The sequence below is a fragment of the Temnothorax curvispinosus genome, unplaced genomic scaffold, assembly GCF_003070985.1.
Source record: "Temnothorax curvispinosus isolate PA1 unplaced genomic scaffold, ASM307098v1 QBEX01012630.1, whole genome shotgun sequence".
In the NCBI taxonomy this organism is placed as follows: domain Eukaryota; kingdom Metazoa; phylum Arthropoda; class Insecta; order Hymenoptera; family Formicidae; genus Temnothorax; species Temnothorax curvispinosus.
This window is the reverse complement of record NW_020222410.1, coordinates 17,342-35,323: the sequence shown is the minus strand read 5'-3', so window position 1 is coordinate 35,323 and position 17,982 is coordinate 17,342. Positions and strand designations below refer to the sequence as shown.

General features: G+C 40.0%; 1 pseudogene; it reads left to right on the top strand.

Moving 5' to 3' along the window:
- The first annotated feature begins 14,322 nt into the window (after positions 1 to 14,322).
- On the top strand, positions 14,323 to 17,400 carry LOC112462634 (annotated as a pseudogene).
- The last annotated feature ends 582 nt before the right edge of the window (positions 17,401 to 17,982 follow it).

Sequence of the window (17,982 nt, the reverse complement as noted above, 5' to 3'; positions counted from 1 at the left end):
GAGAAAGCTACAGGGTCTTTAAATAAATTCATCAAGTCGCTACAAAATTCTCTCACTTCTAATTAGAATATAAATGTCCAGTTTAATTTTTGTCTTTTAATCTACTTTTTTGCAAATAACAAAAGAAAAATCAGTTTGTAAACATAATTCTTATTTGATTTTTTTTTATAATTTGCGAAAACTTCGAAGGTAAAATAAAAGACAAGCTCGAGAAACATCAGGGCTGCGTTCAGAAATTCAACCTGAGTAACTCTAAGCTGTAGTTTACGTCATGTATATTATAGCATTAGAATTACTTAGGTGGGCCTGGGCGTAATTCGTAAATGCACCCTAATATTTTAAATTGACGCACTCGGTCGGCAACAATCCGCTAAATTAAAAGATTAACTGACTTATATTTAGGATTACCTTTCACAAATTACCATCTGGTAGCGGTCACTTTGTCAACACTAAATTCACCATCGATCTGTGACGACATGGTGCTGTCATTGTGAAAAGCGCTCCGCGGCAGGAAAACTTTATTTTATCTGTCCCTAACGATTTTCGACACGTCGCATTGACACAACCTGCAGTTGGAGGATGCACCGTCCCGCGGGAACAAAGTACAATCCGAACGAAGAACGGACTCGGTTCAAGTCACTATCAGCTATTTTCATTGATTCTACGACACTGTCAGATGGATACTGGACCCCTATTCTGTAACTTGTAACGACAGTGTCGGTATCGTTACGTTGTCGTTGCGCAGGTATACTATATGGAAAAAAAGCTGCGCAACGACGACATAACGATACCGACACTGTCGTTAGAGTTACAGAATAGGGGTCCTGGTTTCAGCGATAACGCCACACGGCTGCTGAAAGACACGCCTTGGATGTGGAATCGTGGAAGGCGCTCGTTCTAACACTTCTCACTTGCGAGAAGCAAAACGAGGAAAAGAACAAAAAAGCAGATGCTAAAAACTGGTACAGCAGCAGAAAATTGCCTTTCGCATAATAGGTATTGCCCTATTTAATTTGAATGATAACGCCTGGGATTTACCGGAAATAAGTTGGCGCTGCAAGTTCATATTTTTTAATGAATTATAGCTCAAACGATTGCTCCCTAATTGCTCCCTCAGAATCGACAATTGCTCCCCTTTTAAAATTATTATTTTTTGAGATATTTAATAAAAACGAAAAATTTCTAATTTTTATTGAAAAACATATTTATAATAACTCTATGCAACTTTATACGGCATAGAACGATTGCTCCTTAATTGCCCACCTGTCAGCATTGTGCATGAGCCCTTATTGACGTTAGGCTGAGTTTCCACGCGTCGCGTCATCTGTCGTTAAAGCCCCTTGCACAATGCCAGGCAACAGGCAATAGGAACAGGGAATAGAAATCAGAAATCATGTATAAATGCAGAATAAACAGTGACACAATCAATAGACACAGAGTTTCAATCACGTTGGAAATTCTGTGCCTATTGCCTGTTGCCAACCAATCATAGCATTCGAACTTTTTAGGTTGTAATTAACGATTTTTTTAGTTATTTCCTGTTCCTATTGCCTGTTGTCTGGCATTGTGCAAAGGGCTTAACCAATCTAAACATCCCATTACAAATAATGTAATAAAATAAAATGTTTTGATTTGTCGCGACGGACAACGCGATGCGTGACGCGCTCAGTGGAAACTCGGCCTAAGGCTGAGTCATGCATCGCGTTAGGCCCGGTCTACAATGGATGTCGGAGTCGTAAGAAATTGACCAATCAATTGACCATTTATTATTTTTCGACCGCAAGGAGAATGATAGATTGTGATTGGTCAATTTCTTACGATTCCGACTTCCGACGCTAAGATCGTGGCGGCGCGGGGGTCACCCCCGCCGTGACGCCCGCTGGCGCTATCGCGTCGGAATTGATTCGATCGCCCTCCGGGTTGCCTCTGAAACGATTTACGCGGCTCGGCCCCCGGCTATGACCACCGTGCCCCTCTGCGCGGGGGTCATTCGCGTGACCCCGCTATTTCCGCGTTGGTCGTTCTCGGCGCTTCGCGTATCGGGTGGTTGGCCTCCGGGTCACCCCTGAGACGTATTCCGGGGTTCGGCTCCCGGCTATTACCATTATGCCCCCGTTCGCAGGGGTCAATCTCGTGACCCCGCTATCTCGCGTGTCTTTCGTGCTATTTCGACCGCGCTCGTCCCGATCTGCTCTGCTTGGCTCTCCTTCCAAGGCCCGCTCGTTGGCTCGCTTGGTCGGTCATCTGCTGCTCGCCTGCCGGGGTCAATCGTACCCCGGTCACCTATATTTCGGGATTCAGGTAAACGCTAGCCATATGGGCTCTTCGGACTCGCTTATCCGGTAATCCTATTCGCAAATTGTCGATGTCCACTGCTCTCCTGGTCGCTGCTGCTCCTCGGGGTTGTCCGGCTGCTCAGCTATGCGAACGGTTGCAACCTAACCTCTGTGTAATTCTTCATGATTCAATTTTTTATTCTAATCAAAGAAAAGCAGTAGTAATATTATACCTCGAAAAAACCTAAGTAACAAGTGGTAGACGTAATCTTTGTATCTCGAAAAATATATGTTCTCTGTAATTGGCGCTGTAATTTAAAAAGAGATATCATTTCTTTTTTGTAATTGTAATAATAGATCACTTGAAGCGCGACTCATTTTTTGATAAGGTAACGTAATTTTGTGATGTGTATCACTTGAGTAATGATTTTTGGGAAATAAAAATAATACTGCTTAGGTTTTTTCGAGATTTTTGGAGATACAAAGATTACGTCCACCACTTGTTACTTAGGTTTTTCCGAGGTATAATACTACTACTTTGTTTTTTTTTTTTTTTTTTTGAGGTGAAGATACTACTGTTTAGGTTTTTTCGAGATTTTTCAAGATACAAAGATTTCGTCTACCACTTGTTACTTAGATTTTTTTAAGGTATAATACTACCACTGTTTTTTTTTCAAGGTAACAACATATACACTACCTTTACCTTTACCTTTACCTTTTTTTTAAAAAAGGTAATTTTGTACAGATATCACGCCTTTTTGTAGTATTACGCATTGTATAAACAATATGTACAGAGTGTTATTTCGAGGTATAATACTACCACTTTGTTTTTTTCGAGGTAACAACATAATACATATATACTACTATATGCGTGTACTTGGCGCATTTTTTTACCTTTTTTTTGAAAAAGGTAATTTTGTACGGATATCACGCCTTTTTGTAGTGTCATATAAGACGTCGGCGTTAGAAGTAGATAGAAGAAGAAGTATCTTAATAAAAAATTTTCACATTTGGACTTTGCGTCGCAATATCTCCGCTCGTAGGGCACGGAGCGGGATATTATAAGAGAAACCCCCCCCCCCTCAATTGGACCTCAAGCTATCGATCAAGCCTACTTAGAACTTGATCCGTTCACTCGTTATTGAGATCTCAACTACTCGCAACCCGTCGCGTCGCGTAAAAGAGTCACGGTCGGTCTCGCTCCGCGTGTACTTGGCGCGAGACATTACCGTGTCTCTTGATTCTGCCGCTAGGGAATTTTTAAGTCGATTCTTATGAATCAAGCTTGAATTCGATGTTTAAGTGTCCCAGGTTGCCGATGACGAGGTTCACATAGTGCGCGTCATAGTTTTCGGTATTCAGGTGTATTAATACCTTGAATTCGATGTCCACGTGTTCCAGGTTGCTGATGTCGGGTTCCAGATAGTGCGCTCTATAGTTTTTCGGTGTCCAGGTATAATAATACGTTGAATTCGATGTCTAGGTGTTCCACGTTTCCGATGACGAGGTCCACATAGTGCGCTCCGTAGTTTTCGGTGTCTACGTGTATTAATACCTCGAATTCGATATCTACGTGTCCTACATTCAGATTTAAAGTTATTAATACACATAGACACCAAAAACTACAAAGCGCACTATGTGGACCTTGTCATCGGCAACCTGGGACACGTAGACATTGAATTCGAGGTATTATTACATCTAGACACCGAAAACTACGGAGCGCGCTATCTGGACCTCGTCATCAGCAACCTGAGACACCTAGACATCAATTTCAAGATATTAATACACGTAGACACCGACAACTACAGAGCGCACTATGTGGACCTCGTCATCGGCAACCTGGGACACCTAGACATCGAATTCAAGGTATTAATACACGTAGACACCGAAAACTACAGAGCTCACTATCTAGACATTGTCATCGGCAACCTGGGACACCTAGACATTGCATTCAACGTATTATTACACCTGGACACCGAAAACTACGAAGCGCACTATGTGGACCTCGTCATCGCCAACCTGGGACACGTAGACATCGAATTCAACGTACGATTACACCTGGACACCGAAAACTATGAAGCACACTATCTGGATCCCGTCATCGGCAACCTGGGATACGTGGACATCGAATTCAAGGTATTAATACACGTAGACACCAAAAACTACGAAGCGCACTATGTGGACCTCGTCATCGGCAACCTGGGACACCTAGACATCGAATTCAACGTACGATTATACCTGGACACCGAAAACTATGAAGCGCACTATCTGGATCTTGTCATCGGCAACCTGGGATACGTGGACATCGAATTCAAGGTATTAATACACGTAGACACCAAAAACTACGGAGCGCACTATGTGGACCTCGTCATCGGCAACCTGGGACACCTAGACATCAAACTCAACGTACGATTACACCTGGACACCGAAAACTATGAAGCGCACTATCTGGATCCCGTCATCGGCAACCTGAGACACGTGGACATCGAATTCAAGGTATTAATACACGTAGACACCGAAAACTACGGAGCGCACTATGTGGACCTCGTCATCGGCAACCTGGGACACGTAGACATCGAATTCAACGTATTATTACACCTGGACACCGAAAACTATGAAGCGCACTATCTGAACCTCGTCATCGGCAACCTGGGATACCTAAACATCGAATTCAAGCTTAATTCATAAGAATCGACTTAAAAATTCCCTAGCGGCACTTTCTGCCAAGCGTAGAGAACCTTCTTTTCCGTTGACTCAATATATATTATATATTACCTAATTTACCTAAATAGAAACCTTCCTCCTGACCGATAAGTCTATCGACCTAATTTCGAAATACGCGCGCGATATCGAAACTGGCGATACCTGCGCCGCCAGCGTCGAAAAAGTGAAAGGGACGTTTCTCTGATAATCATAATAATATTGAGACGTCGGCGTTAGGAGGAGGAGGAAGAGTATCTTAAAAATAAATTTTATATCACACGTGCGTGGAAAGTGGCCCATTACGCGCGCGCCATCTGTGCGACAAATAGCCAATTCCATAAACGAGTCAAAACAGTGCGGTAATGTAACATTACCGCACTGTTTTGACTCGTGTATGGAATCGGCCATCCGTCGCACAGATGACGCGCGCGCAATAATGGGCCACTTTCCACGCACTTTGTAATATAAAATAGGGTGTGTAACACGTGCGGGATGAGAATTGGACACGAGTGCGGGTGATCGCACTCGCCTTCGGCTCGTGCGTCCACTCCGCACTCGTGTCCAATTCTCAACTTCCCGCACTTGTTACACAAATAACTATTCCCATTTGGACTTTGCGTCGCAATATCTCCGCTCGTAGGGCACGTAGCGGAATATTATGAGAGAAACCCCCCCCCCTAATTGGACCCCAAGCTATCGATCAAGCCTACTTAGAACTTGATCCGTTCACTCGTTATCGAGATCTCAACATCTCGGGTACTCGCAACCCGTCGCGTCACGTAAAAGAGTCACGGTCGGTCTCGCTCCGCGTGTACTTGGCGCGAGACACTACCGTGTCTCTTGATAACATTTACATATATTTGATTTTCACTCTTGCTTAATTCCCTTGTCTTTTCCGCTTCTGCTACCAAGCATAGATCCCTTTGTATCTGTCATACCTTTCAAGTTAGATCAATGTTAATGTTTTTCTCCTTTAAGGTCTTCTTTTTAACCATAACTTTCCTTTTCTGTTTTTTACCTTTCAGTTTCTCTGTAATCATATTTGTTTCTTTTCTTGTCGAGAATTTGCTTTAATTTCTAGGTGCACTTCTTTTTGTAACATTTCTTCCACCGCTTTTTCTACAGCATCTCTTTTTTGAACCTTTAATTTTTTTATCACAATAATAGTTTTCTTCTTTCTCTCTCTTATTTTCTCTTGCATTTTTAATTTTTTAAATTTTCTATTGCATGTAAATCCGCTCCAATGTGAGATGTACTAAATAATGTTTTACGAGTAAAAAAAAGATCAACAGGAATTGAATACGTATATGTTTCTTTATTTAATAAGTAATAGGCTCGTTAAATGTACAACAATTAAATGTTACATTTTTTTATATAAACAACATGTTCTCCAAGATCGTGTATTAAAACATGACTGATAAATTCGACATATTATAAAATAAAGTATATACAGTAATAATATAGAAAATAATTATCACATTGGCACCTTCATTTTTTTACACAAACCACTGAAATGAGTAATCTGGTGTTTCGACACATTAGTGAATGTGTGCGGTTGATTTAAGGTTGTATGACCCCTTAAAAGAAAAAATGCCAAATTCTTCAAACTTTGTCAGGTGATGAGTATTATAATAATAAAGCATTGTGCCAAGTTTGAACAAGTTTGCGAGGCCCGTTCAAAAGTTATAACAATTTGAATTTAACATGGGCTCTTATGGGAATTCATCAAGTTTCACTGTTTTTTCAACTTCATTTAAGAAATTAATATCGAAGAAAATATGGCATCCTTTTAAAACTTTGCAGAAATATTAATAAACATCTTACAAACAAATTAGAACCAAAAAAATTATGACTTCGAGGATATTTTCTGAAATATTGAATAAAAACCAAACAGAGAACAGTCTCGCTTGGTCTCACTAAACTCGTAAGTACTGAGATCCGGCAACAGCGCACTATGACGTCACATTAGAACCTCTCTCTCCGTCACTCTCCGTAAAGGATAACAAATACTACAGAGGTCCGTTACTTTTTCCAATAGAGCCTCCTGTGTATCGAAAGTGTGCTCTGAGCACGTGTAATATACAGACGCATCGTTTGAGGTTAGTTTTCGCTTGCGCTACGAAAATGCCGAAAGTAAAACGTTACATGCGGAAAGGAAAAGTTGTCACTGAAAAAGTGTACAATCAACGGTTAGCACAGACAAATACTAGGAAACGTAATTTGAAGACACGAGTCGAAACCACACCAGATGATTGTAACAATTCCATGGCACATGTAACGTTTTATTTTTGGCATTTTCGTAGCGCAAGCGAAAACTAACCTCAAACGTTGCGTCTGTATATTACACGTGCTCAGAGCACACACTTCGCGTTCACGCAGCTGATGTCGAGTGAGATCAATGCTACCAACTTACAGAAAATGCGACGTTGTCGCGATCAAAATACTTTTTTATGAGAGCTATTGTATTTAATTTATTAATAAATGACGTAAATAAATAACGTAATATAATTTCATTAGTATTTTTAAACAGTAATTACTATGTTTTGTTACTTTTTAAAGATTTTCACACTTTCAGATTTTCGTTTGTGTCAGTTGCAAGTCAGGTACAGTCTTTCTAAAAATCATTAAAAGTGAAAGTTTGCATACGAGAAAATATGCATAAAAATGTCTCTATAGCTCTTAAAAACACAGGCAACCGTTATTTTAATAAAATATTAATATAAATATTACTTTCCACTAAAGAATATCTTCTTAAATATGTTAATTAGCTTTATGTTACGTTTCTTAAACTTTTGGCAGAGATCTTACGGGTCATAAGGTAAATGTCCCCATGGCCGACCATGTTCCCTCTACCGACTTTTTTGACGTGAAACGTTGTTTACGAGGCTGCTGATTCAACAACACGTTCATTAGTGCAGTGGAAAAATTCAGGAATTCGTGCAGTACAAAATAATTATAACGTGCAGAGTAAGTACAATAGTTAAATATATTTTTTTTCGCATTTCTTGCCGCACGTCACCATCCACGCGTATTCTTAAGAGTGAGGTTAGGAATTGTCGGTCGCCTAAATAGTCCGTATTTCGTTCAAAATCCTTTTGTAAGGAATAATCCGAGCGCTAAATGGTTTGTTACAATTTGATTGCCATATTCGAAAAAAAAAATTAGTCAAAAACTGTCATTTTTTTTATTTATTCGATGGTCGAGGTCAGACACAGCAAAACGCCTGCATGTCCCCAGTACCATACACGTAAACGTCAGTATCATCGAAGCTGCGGAAGCCGACGGCTGCGGTGAGGTTATCCGCTTAGAGGCAGTACTATGTGGGATCTCGGTAGTCGCGGCGCCGTGGTGTTGAGTGTGACGTGTGGGTGCGTGCTGATATACAACGCCTGCTCGTCAACGACAGTCTGCTGTCGCCGCACGCGTATCACGTTCTCGGTTACCTGCGGGAGGCGATTCACGAGCTCGGCGCGGCCCTCCGTGTCGTCCACGTCCACGGTACCGGTTACGTGCGTAAGCTCTGGCACAGTGCGAGCCGTTGTTACCGCGAGCGTTTCCCTTCGTTCAGGATGGACAGGCGACGCGCGAGCAATTATCAGCTCAGCAGCGACTCGTACGCTGCCAAGCGCGGAGAGTCGCCGTCGTTACCGTCATCGCCATCGTCGTCGTCGTCGTCGTCCAGGTTTGGCTTGATAAAAATACCTTTTCATGACTTATGTGTATTTATCATGTTTATCATTGATTTATGTTTATTTTTATGTTTACTTTTCGGTTGAAACCTCCGCCTCGCATGCTCTGAAAAAAGGTAATCGGTAATGGGGACATGCCCGGTCAAAATTGGACACAGCTGGTCGGTAGAGAGGGCACGCACTAGTGCGCCTTTATTCTTCTCTATCTAGAAAAATACTTGACGGAATGGATTGAGCCTACGATTTTTGGAAAGTGCATGGATGAAGCTATCCACCAGTATGAAACTCTTTATCGAATTTATTTTTGTCACGCTTGACAACGCCATTCTTTTGTTGGGTCGGCCTTATAGGTGTCGGCCATAGGGACATTTACCTTACAACCTTAAAAAATGGACTACTTAACATTTCTTATATACATATTATGTATATATATCCTGTATCATGCTTGGTATATGTATTTTTATAGCGATTTACAATTTTAATATTTTATTTAACAGCAAATCAATTTTATTATAAAGTTTGACCAGTACAAATGTCTTTTATCTTCTACACTCAATATATATTTATATGTGACATTTCCTTCCTTTATACACTAATTAGCTTGATCTAATTAAATTTATTGATGCTACGAAAGCAGAGACTAATTCTTTTGTCATATATTTCACTGTATTCGAGTGTAAGGAAATTTTATATTTAAAACGAAAATAATAGACCTGCGACATGTTCAGTTAACTGTTATCTGAACTTGTTGGAATTATATCTCACTGACATAGATATATAAATGCACTGCAAATGCAAATGTGTTATTTTGCTAAAACTCTTCTGACACATTTCTTGCCGTTTTAAATCACGTAAATCATTTGACACGATTGAACGTATTAACTTTTAATTTAATACGGTTAAGGTGTTAAATAACGTAACTTAAAACGCCCAAAAGTGTGTAAAAAGAACTGCAGTCAAATGTGTCATTCGTAGACGTTTATGCGTATAAAACACACTTGGATTTGCAGTGCGGCAATTACAGATTTAAAGAAAAAAAGATATAAATATTTTAATTCAGACATTGTATTCCATTCACAAGTTAAATTTTCAAGCTATCTGCACTGGTAAAAATGACCGTTAGAAACAGTTAGAAACAGATAGAATTTCTGACGGTACGTAACGGAATCCTATCCGCTGTAACTGCAAGCTTGAAAAGAAAATTTTAGCCCTATCCGTTTCTGTAAGCAGCACTATTGTATCTGCAAATACAGACAGAAAATGTAACGACGTATAACTGTATCTAATGGAAATCTATCGGCATACAGCATCTATAAGCTTTTGCAATAGAAAAACTTGTCTGTTAATTTCTATCCGCATTCTGTACGCATCAGATGCTGACGGTATCTATTCGTAATTGCGGATATACCGCATCCATCTGCATCTGTACGCAATGTCGACCTATAGGAATTTGTCTGCAACTACGGATACGAATAATCCTGTCTGTTTCTGTCTGCATTCTGTACGCATCAGATGCTGACGGTATCTATCCGTAATTACATATACCGCATCCATCTGCATCTGTACGCAATGTCGACCTATAGGAATTTGTCTGCAACTACGGATACGAATAATCCTGTCTGTTTCTGTCCGGATTCTGTACGCATCAGATGCTGACGGTATCTATCCGTAATTGCGGATACCGCATCCATCTGCATCTGTACGCAATGTCGACCTATAGGAATTTGTCTAAAACTGTAGGGCTTTAAAAAAGCTACAATTCATCTTAAGAAGACCCCCAACCTAAAATCAATATTTTTTTAGTTTTAGCCTTGTTGGGGATTCCCCCAACTGATTAATATAAAAATTGTCTCCGTCCGTCAGATGTATTGCGATATACTTTTCGTTTGCTTCTCACGCAAAATTCTCGATTAGTTCGGCACCGCCGGAAGGAGCCGATCCGCGCCGAAGGCGAGAGCGCGTCAGCATCCCCACGCGGCTCGCCCGACCGCCGGCCTCCCTTCCAACGAACCCGCCGCGCTGCGGTATATAAGTCGGCGCTCCGACAGGAGCCGGCACTTCGTCTTAGCTCCGGCTCTCTGCTGCCTTCGACGAAGCCTACCCCATCCAATATCCCAGGGTACACGCAAAAGGAGGTCCGGTGTTCCGAGCCTCTACTGAGGGTTCTCAGAGTGTTCCCAAACTCCATCTAACTCACTCCCGACGGCCATGGTCCAGCGAGGTCGAGCGTGCTCAGCCTCGTAACGAGGGTTCTCGTAGCCATCGCCCCGGGCATTCGCACATACCGATCGCGTTTCCACCCGCGTGCAGATGCAACATAACGGACCGCGCCGAAGAGTATAGATTAAGGAGAGAACCGCGACTCAGTAAATTCGCACTTTATGTAAAACCGCGCTTCAAAACGACAAGGCACAGCGCGCCGAGTGCATTCGCACTAATTTATTTGTATACCTCGCGTTTCGTCAGTTTTGTTTTGATATATCGAATAAAGTTTATATGTGTCATAAATCAATTGCTGTCTTTTGGGCCTTCCACTCAACTTCCTAACAAGCGATCGAGTCCGCGTTCAACTGAAACCCCGGTCGTCTCATAGTTAAAGGGCTAAACGAAGCCACTCGCACTTATCTCGCGTTCTCGCGGAACGGATTCGGCGATTCGTTCGACGCGTTTATTACGCGCCCGAACAAGCCTGTAAAAGGGGGAAAAAAATAAAATTTTTGCGGTTTTTTGCATTTATCTCGTTTCGATTAATAGATAGCACTTTTTCGCTCCTGAAAAAGATGTAGGGCTTGAAAAAACGAAGAAAATGAGCGGTGACTCGTTCCGATTCGAAAATTTTGGTTTCCCCTCCCTCCCTCCTCAAAAAGCTCTGGGTCTCATGATACGACAACTCAAAAATAAGCTTTTCTAAACACCCCCAACACGCCTAAAAAGGAATAAAAAAGTTCGCATCACTTAAGAGCAAAAGCCTTTTTTTTGTCTAATTTGACTGGCCTATATAAGCTGTAGTTTACGTCATGTATATTATAGCATTAGAATTACTTAAATGGGTCTGGGCGTAATTCCTGAATGCACCCTAATATTTTAAATTGACGCAATCGGTCGGCAACAATCCGCTAAATTAAAAGATTAACTGACTTATATTTAGGATTACCTTGCACAAATTACCATCTGGTAGCGGTCACTTTGTCAACACTAAATTCACCATCAATCTGTGACAACATGGTGCTGTCACTGTGGAAAGCGTTCCGCGGGCAGGAAAACTTTATTTGATCTGGCCCTAACGGTTTTCGACACGTCGCACTAACACCACCTGCAGTTGGAGGATGCACCGTCCCGCGGGAACAAAGTACAATCCGAACAAGAACGGATTCGGTTCAAGTCACTATCGGCTATTTTCATTGATTCTACGACACTGTCAGACAGATACTAGTTTCAGCGATAACCCCACACGGCTGCTGAAAGACGCGCCTTGGATGTGGAATCGTGGAAGGCGCTCGTTCTCGCTCGCGACAAGCAAAAAGAGAAAAAAAACAGAAAAGCGGAGACTAAAAGCGGAGACTGGTATATCATGCACGATATTGCTTTTCGTACAATAAGTATTATCCTATTTAATTTGAATGATAACGCCTCGGCTTCCTGATATATGCTGGTACGTGGATGGCACTGCAGTCATGTTACCAAATCTATCAGCAAATCAAGCTGCATATTAAAGCGCATGTAAATACAGTGCAATCCGAAAATATGTTGTACATATGTATATTTTGGAAGTGCGCGACGATCGTTTTTATTGAAAAGAATGGATTTTGCGATCGCAAGCCGCTTGTTCAGCACTCATTGACGAACGAACTACCGATGGAATCAAAGCACGAGTAATGGCGACATTATCTCCGTTCAATCCGACATAGAACAAACTACTGTTGCGTTTTCTTGTCGAATGTACTCTGAAATCGTTGTCCCCACTCTTTGCCTCTTTCCCTCAACCACAACTGTTAACGACATAGCTGCGGATGCATGTGTGTGCGATAACGTCACTTTGGCCGCAGGGGGAAGTGATCCGCGCAGTTCCTTGGGCTTAACGCACCTACGGCAATACCGAGTTCCCGACACCGCGGACATACACGAACAATTATACATACATTCATACACTTACACAGTTTCGAGTTCAAAGTTCTACGAGATTACGAGTTTATATTACGCAGTTAACTTCTGTTTGAGACGCTTTTATTGAGGCGTTCATGTTAATTTAGTCGAAGTCTCTTTTGTTTTGATGTGATGCAATTAGATTCGGTTTTGCTACTATGACCACATGGGCTACACCCACGGTCTTTCCTTTATTTGAAGAAAAAAAAAATAACGTCACTTTATACGATTTTTAGTCTTTCCCGTGGAGCCGAATGGACTTGTATGTTTATTTCTATGGCCGGGGCTAACATCAGTAGTGTACACGAAACATCTATATTATTCCTATTATATGATTTTTTGCAATTAAAGATAAAAGATTAGTATTTTGCGCTAATTATGTCATGATTATTTGCCTCGAGTTAAAAGACAGTGTATTTAAAAAAATTTTGAAGCTAAGACTTTCATAGAAGTCTTTCTATACAGACTTGAATTCAGTTATATGTATAAATATATACCTTAAAATTAAATTTAGAAAAATACTGTTTTAAGAAACAGTTTTTCATATCTTTGAAAAAATCTAGTAGCATGAACCATGATAGTATACCATAGTCTTTGGATACAATAAGATTATACATATAAATACAATAAGATTATATAAATTGAATTGAATTTAACATACCGAGATGTCAATACATATTTTACTTTGATATAGTATTTTATTTAATGATAATATTATTGAATAAGAAGAAAATATTATACTTAATAATATTGTACTATAGAGACTCCGCCGACACGTAGCCCGTAGGAATGGCCATATTTTAAACTCGTTTTCTTTCTGCCCAATTATTTATGGGCCAGTAGAACTCTGCCTGCTCCAAAAATTTAGCTCTTTTAAACCTCCCTCTCCTTTCCATGTAAATTTTCTTTCAATTACTTGTAATTTCCTATATTTGATTTTCACTCTTCTTTTCCTTGCCTTTTTCGCTTCTGCAATGCTCCACTACTAAACGTATTTTCTTTTGTATCTGTCTTTTACCTTCCAAGTTTTAAAACATTTACTACGTTTACGCGAGCGTTACTTCTGTAGTAACTTACGATATATCACTCGTTTACACGGAGTAAATTATCGTAAGTTACTACAAAATCCCGTTTACGCGAAGGAATTATCGTAAGTTACTACAAGTAACGCTCGCGTAAACGTAGTAATTGTCAACGATTATGTTTTTCTCCTTTAAGATTTTCTTTTTAACCATAACTATCCTTTTCTGTTCCTTTTTTTTCAATTTCTCCGTAATCATATTTGTTCCTCTTCTTGTCCAGAATTTACCATAACTTCTAATGTGGAGTTCTTTTTGGTAATATTTCTTCTATCGCTTTTTCTACAGCATCTCCTTTTTGGACCTCCCATTCTTTTATCACAATATTGTTTTCTTCTTTCTCTCTTTTATTTTCTCTTGCATTTTTAATTTTTTAAATTTTCTATTGTATGTAGATCGCCATCCGCGCCACTGTGAGATGAGTACAAAACAATGTTTGACGAGTGGAAAAAAGATGTACAAGAATTGAATACGTATATGTTTCTTTATTTAAAGGGTAACACCACACTAGAGCGTCAAAAAATAACCTAATTTTAAGAATTTTTTTCGGGAAAAGAATGAAAGAAATGACAAATATGTTTATAGGTCTTTATTACCTATACTTTCAAGAGTGTAAAAAAATTTTTTCAAAAGGCAGTTGCACAGCTGCGTGACGGGAACCCTTGCTGGTGGGAAGCGCTCCACGGCCGGAGAGATTTCTGCTTATATATATATTATATAAAGTTCATATTTAACTTTTTTTCGCGGGACATCTTACACCCTCATATTCGTATACGGGCCGACCGTTCATGTGCTTTTTAAACGAGCGAGCGTCTACAATTAACGATTTGTAGACTGATAGCCGACTGTGTATAATTTCCTATCCATATCCGTCCATATCCACATACCCTTTTGAGAAACGGAGTATCGATGACACTGATTTAATTTTGTAATTTAAAACAAGTAAAATTTATTTTTCAGATGCTCTATTAATATTAAAGATAAAATAATGAAATAGATTTTTTCTCTTGATTCATTCTTCCAATGATTCAATCTGTTTTATCTGCATTATTATTATTAATTACTAGCTGGTTACCCGGGCTTCGCCCCGAAGGACATATGTAATAAGACTCTCTCTCTCTCTCTTTCTCTCTCTCTCTCCCTCTCCCTCTCTCTCTCCCTCTCCCTCTCCCACTCCTTCCCTCTCTCTCTCCCTCTCCCTCTCCCACTCCTCCCCTCTCTCTCCCTTTCCCTCTCTCTTTCTCTCTCTCCCTCTCCCTCTCGCTCTCTCTCTCTCTCTCTCTCTCTCTCTCTCTCTCTCTCCCGCTCTGGAAAATTTCGTAACCGATTTCCAAAAAGATACCGATTTCCAAAAAGATCGGTAACGAAAAACTATACAGTTTATAGCACTCCCCGGGAAATTCTACCCCTACTTCATATATAATTTTTTGCGATTTGGTCAATTAATTCCCGAAAAATTTGAAAAAATTGTAATACCGGCTTCCAAAAAAATCGGTAACGAAAAATTATACACTTTATAGCACTCCCCGGAAAATTCTACCCCCGTTTCATATACAACTCTTTGAGATTCGGTCAATTATTTTCCGAAAATAAAAAAAAATTAGAAAAACCGGTTTCCAGAAAATCGGTAACAAAAAACTATACACATTATGACACTCCCCGGGAAATTCTACTCCTGTTTCATATATATATTTCTTTGAAATTCGGTCAATTATTTCCCGAAAAAATGAAAAAATGTCGAATACCGGTTCCCAAAAAGATCGGTAACGAAAAATTATACATTCTATAACACTCCCCAGAAAATTCTACCCCTACTTCATATACAATACTTTCAAAACCAGTCGAATAGTTTAAAAGTGCATAAAGGACATACATACATACATACATACATACATACATTCATTTATATATATATAGATTATCCATTATTTGCAATAGAGATGTTTTTAATCCAATTTTCTTTTGCAGATCACCTAGAAAAGGTTGATCGGATAGAAAGGCTTTCACCGATAGATGCACAAATGCAAGACATGGACCTGGTGGATGGTGGGCGACTTGTGCAAGTGGTACTTGCCCATCCAGATCATTATACCTTCGAATTAAATGAAGTTGCATTGTCAGAAATTTTCTTACATGACGACGTGAAAGATAGAAATGTAGTTGTGGTATCTGTTGCGGGTGCCTTCAGAAAAAGCAAAAGTTTCCTTCTTGACTTTTTTCTTCGTTATATGAACAACAAAGTAAGTGTTATTCACAGATTTGATAACTAGTGTTTTGTTACTTGTTAATCATCAATATCTAAATTAAAAAATAAAAAAGAACACATAGATAATCAGATATTTATCAAGTTCGTATTATTTCATACTCACGATCATCTTTGATCGACACAATTCAATTATTGAATGACTACTAATAATTTATCACATTAATCACAGTACACGTTACAAAACAATACTGATTCCTGGTTGGGTGCCGAGGACGAGCCACTTAGTGTTTTCCATGGAGGGGAGGTTCCGACAGGCATACCACGGGAATATTGATGTGGTCGAAGGTTTATCCTGCTACTTTGGCGAGCGGTAAAAGATCGCTGTGATTCTTATGGACACTCAAGGCACTTTCGACAGTCAGTCGACAGTGCGGGACTGCGCGACCGTGTTCGCGTTGAGTACGATGCGGTCCTCGTGCAAATATACAATCTGTCGCAAAATATTCAGGAGGATAATCTTCTGCACCTGCAGTTGTTCACCGAGTACGGTAGACTGGCGCTGGAAAGCTCCGAGAGCACGCCCTTCCAAAGATTGCAATTTTTAGTCAGAGACTGGGCTTATCCGTACGAGACCGATTACGGTGCAAACGGCGAGAAGAAATTGCTTGACAAGATACTGGAGATTTCCGACAGGCAGCATCCGGAATTACAGAGCTTGCGAAGGCACATTATGTCCTGCTTTTCGGACATATCGTGTTTCCTCATGCCGCATCTCGGTCTCGAGGTCGCGACGAAACCGAGATTTGACGGTAGATTATCCGAGATACAGGCAGAGTTCAAAAAACAGTTGAAAGTGCTCATACTGATGATACTGGCGCCGGAAAATCTGGTGACCAAGAAGATCAACGGCCAAGTCGTGAAAGCGAAAGATCTATTGGAATATTTGAAGAGTTACATCAATTTATACAAAAGAGATGAACTTTCCGAACCGAAAAGCGTGCTTGTGGTATGTATAATTTTAGCGGTTTTTATAATTCGCGGTTTTTATTTCCAAGTCGATCTTTGGTACTTTGGTTTCATTCAACTGGAACAAGCAATTATCTAAACCGCAATAATCCGTGTTTTGCATATACAGGCTACAGCAGAAGCTAACAATTTAACCGTAGCAGTGAGAAAGAAAGAGAGAGAGAGAGAGAGGCTAAAGATTTATACCTTCAGATGATGGACAACGTGTGCGGTGGAGCGAAACCGTTTTTAGCGACCGATCACTTAGAATCCGAACATCAACACTGTATGAACACAGCTCTTCGTCATATCCAGAATAAACGAAAAATGGGCGGAGAAAAATTAAGCCAAATATCAATGGAAAAATTGATTAAGGTAACTATGCACATTTAATTAACTGCCAGTTTTTTTTCTAAGTATTTGCAACTTGATTTATTTATTTCTTTCTTATATAAAATATCCATTTCATCATAAATAATTTTTCTTTTACAATATAGGACATGGATAATACTTTTTCGCAATTTAAGGCGCACAATGAGAGCAAAAATAAACCAGCGCGAACACTGCCAACAGTGTTTTTAGCGCGAACACTGCTGCCAACAGTGTTTTTAACAACCGTTACTGAAATGTCCTAAGTTTAAATTTCAAAATGGCTGCTTAAGTTCTCGACTGTGATTGGTCGATTCGGTTATTGCTTAAGTTTATGGACTTAAGTTTTTTTGTGTGCCATGGCCCTATACACTGACCGGCAGGAATGCCTGGACATTTTGATATGTATATGACATATATGTACAGGTATATGTATATGTATTATATCCAGGCATTCCTGCCGGTAAAGTATACATCTTATTTCGCATCAGTTGTCTTAGTTCGTACCGCAG